The following is a 3480-nucleotide window of genomic DNA, read 5'->3' as shown; positions in this document are numbered from 1 at the left end:
GCTCCACACCCCGGCACAATGCTGCTCTGTTTGATCTCAGAAACAGATCGGGCTCCTGGGCTTTATACATCCTGCTTCCTCCCTACGTAAACTCATTTTATTACCCACCAGGAGAATGCATCTCAACTGCGCTCTCCCTGGGCAGCCAATGCCAGAGGATCAGGCCCTACAGCTGACTCTTCTTCTACCAGCTGGACACTTTGATCCAGTTTTCCTGGTCCTCTTTGAGGTTTCTCCCCAACCAGGCGTTGACAACTGGTGGAAGACGATGGTGATAATGATTTCACCACTTTGCATTTTCAGTGCTCTTCTACGTTCCTGTCTGACCTGTGGTCCACAACCTCCCTGCCAGGTGGAGGTGATAGACCCATTTTATAGATGAAGAAAATCTGGTAGAGCTGGTGAGTGGCAGAATTAGGAATGGATCACAGGGTTCTTGACTCATAATCCAGTGCTCATTCCAGGGACTCAGGGGGTTGACCTCTTGGTGCAGGCACCAAGCAAGGTAGATTTAGTTTGTGTTGTGACCTGAGCAAGAAGAAGGCTCTATGGACCCACTTTCTGGGAGGCAAAAGGAGAGAGGAAGTGGCAAGTCTACGTCAGGCCCTTCAAAGTACATCATGGTGTCCTTCATCTGTCACAGCTCCTGCCCCTTCTACACCCTTTCTACAGAGTGCTGCTTGCTCTGCAGCTGGTCCAAGAAGCTTCACCTCCCAGGAGCACCAGACAGATGATCTCCTGTTTACAGTGGTTCCAGGAGCACCAACCCCAAAGATGAGTTATAAGCAGGTCTCTAAAGAGATTTTAGGAGAAGCTGCTAAAATGGTGGCAAAGCTCTTTAGAAACATAGAAGTATGAACCTTTTTATGGGGAGAACTTCTAAGAGTTTGGAGAGGTCTTCCAGGGTAAGTGTTATAGCACGTATCTACTGAACAGGGAAGAGGAGATTAGGGGGTCTGTGTTAGTTTCCTGGGGCTGCCATAACAAAATACCACAGACTGGCTTCAACAGCAGACATTTATTCTGTCTCGGTTCTGGAGGCTGGAAGTCTGAAATCAAGGTGTCAGCAGGACCGCGCTTCCTCTGAGGTCGAGCAGAATCCTTCCTTGCCTCTTCCTAGCTTCTGGAGGCGGCCGTCAGTCCTTGGCCTTCCTTGGTTTGCAGCCGCATCACTCCGATCTCTGTCTCTGTCTTTACCTGGCATTCTCCCTGTGTGTCTGTGTCTTCTTATGCCCTTTTTCTTTTTTCTTTTCTTTTCTTTTCTTTTTGTTTTGTTTTGTTTTGTTTTGACAGAGTCTTGCTTTGTCGCCCAGGCTGGAGTGCAGTGGCATGATCTTTGCTCACTGCAACCTCTGCCTCCCCGGTTCAAGCAATTCTCATGCCTCAGCCTCCTGAGTAGCTGGGATTACAGGCACCCGCCACCACCCCTGGCTAATTTTTGTATTTTTAGTAGAGATGGGGTTTCACCACATTGGCCAGGCTGGTCTTGAACTCCTGACATCAGCTGATACACCCGCCTTGGCCTCCCCCAAAGTGCTGGGATTACAGGCATGAGCCACTGTGCTCGGCCCACCTTCCTCTTTTTATAAGAACATCACTTAGTGGATTAGGGTCCATCCTAAATTGAAATGAAGCTGTCCAAGATTGGTGGGGGCGAGGCAGATGTTATTCAATGACTGATGTCCTTATAAGAAGGGATCCTTAACTTGATTAAGTTAACTTGATTATATTACCAGGATTGTATTTCCAAGTAAGGTCACATTCATAGGTACTGGGGATGTCTTTTTGGAGGACACAATTCAGTCAGTAACAGGGTCTTGTGTTTCTTTCATAGTTGTCTAACTGCTTGTCTCTATTCAGAAAAGTAGAGAGTTGAATTGGTTCCCAAATAGCCATTGACAATGGTGTTAAGAATCCCTTATACTTGTTCAGAGTTTTACTGACGTGTTTTCACACATGTCTTTATTCAGTCCACACAACCTCCCTGGAAATGGCAAGGAGTTATAATTTCCATTTTACAGATGAAGAAATGAAAAAGAGGAGAAGGGGATGCCATTTGCTCAAGGCTGCTGGAACGCTAGGCTGGCTCTGGGACTATCACGAAAAGTTTCTAGCCCCCCGCCGCGGCTCTTCTCACAACACAAGAATGAGCTCAGAGAGGTTAATGAACCTGCCAAAGACCCCAGCTGAGAGACTGAGTTGGTTTGCAGATTCCAAAGCCCACATTCATTCCATTTTATCTCATCTTCAGTGGACTTTGAACATGCCTCAGCCTTCACCTTGACCCTTGGTGAAGGTGCTGAGAACCAAGACCCAGTGCAGCGGTGTCTCTGGAACCTCCTGGAGCTCAGCAGCCGACTCCCAAACCTGGAGGTCCTCACTCGGCACCCTGTGCTCTGCCCTCTGGCTGATCCTCAGCATTCCCAGGCAGCCTGGCTCCCTGTAAAGTTGTTTAAACTTCTGTTTATCATCATCTTCCATCATTTCTAATTGTTTTCCTGTGTCCCTTTCTTTTGTAGAGGATATAAACTCAGCATTTTAGCTTTTGAAATAGATTTGCTGTGCAGTTTCATGGCTCTTTAGTGGCTTAAAATGTATTGTTCTGTGAGTCTTTCTGTGCCCGTCACAGCATTCACTGTGGGAAGCAGCAGGACGCCAGCGATGCTGATGTTTATTTGATTTTAGGGGGCTTTAAGGCATTCCTGGGACCATACGGATTCTAAATATTCTGCCTCATTGTCTTCAGAAGCTACTAAAATATCCTAGAAATGATCATGTTTCAGCATGTAAGCTACATATTTCACATTACCTCTTGTATCCATACATACATAGCCTCTATCAAGAGCCTGGCATAAGCCAATGTAATGGTTCTGAAATGGTAACCACATGGTTCTTCAATCACTAAAACGCTTTCCACTCTGAGATTGGACATTCATTGCTATTTTCTGCCAGGGCTCTGATGTACAAGACTGTCTATGAGTTCTGTTTAATATACAGAACTGGCTGCCCTCAATGCATGAGACTTCCTGGTATTTTTTTCATGTGATTAGATGGATTACATTTGTTACATATTTATTGTTTAGATATACAAGTAATCCTCACTTTGCACAGTGTCATGTCTGCATATTGAAACCATATACTCACTTTGTGCAATCCTTTGGTAAGTGCAAAGTGAGAACACAGGTCTGATAGGTACAAGTTTCAGTGAACATGCTACTATGCATCATGAAGACTATCTGAAGTTGCTTTCAAATAAAATTTGGATAAGGACTGTAACTATAGTAGTTCTCATTCTTAAGGAAATGGTAATTGCCAGCCGGGTGTGGTGGCTCACACCTGTAATCCCAGCACTTTGGGAGGCCGAGGCAGGTGGATCACCTGAGGTCAGGAGTTTGAGACCAGCCTGGCTCACATGGTGAAACCCTGTCCCTACTAAAAATACAAAAATTAGCTGGGCATGGTGGTGGGCACCTGTAATCT

General features: G+C 45.8%; 1 long non-coding RNA gene across 1 annotated transcript; it reads left to right on the top strand.

The window, feature by feature from the left end:
• The first annotated feature begins 672 nt into the window (after positions 1-672).
• On the top strand, positions 673-3276 carry LOC107970878 (uncharacterized). The gene is made up of 2 exons (XR_010155898.1): positions 673-905; positions 1971-3276. It is a non-coding gene; the product is annotated as an uncharacterized LOC107970878 (long non-coding RNA).
• Positions 3277-3480: the final 204 nt, after the last annotated feature.

The sequence above is a fragment of the Pan troglodytes genome, chromosome 2, assembly GCF_028858775.2.
Source record: "Pan troglodytes isolate AG18354 chromosome 2, NHGRI_mPanTro3-v2.0_pri, whole genome shotgun sequence".
Lineage (NCBI taxonomy): Eukaryota > Metazoa > Chordata > Mammalia > Primates > Hominidae > Pan > Pan troglodytes.
This window is presented reverse-complemented; position numbering and strand designations above follow the sequence as displayed.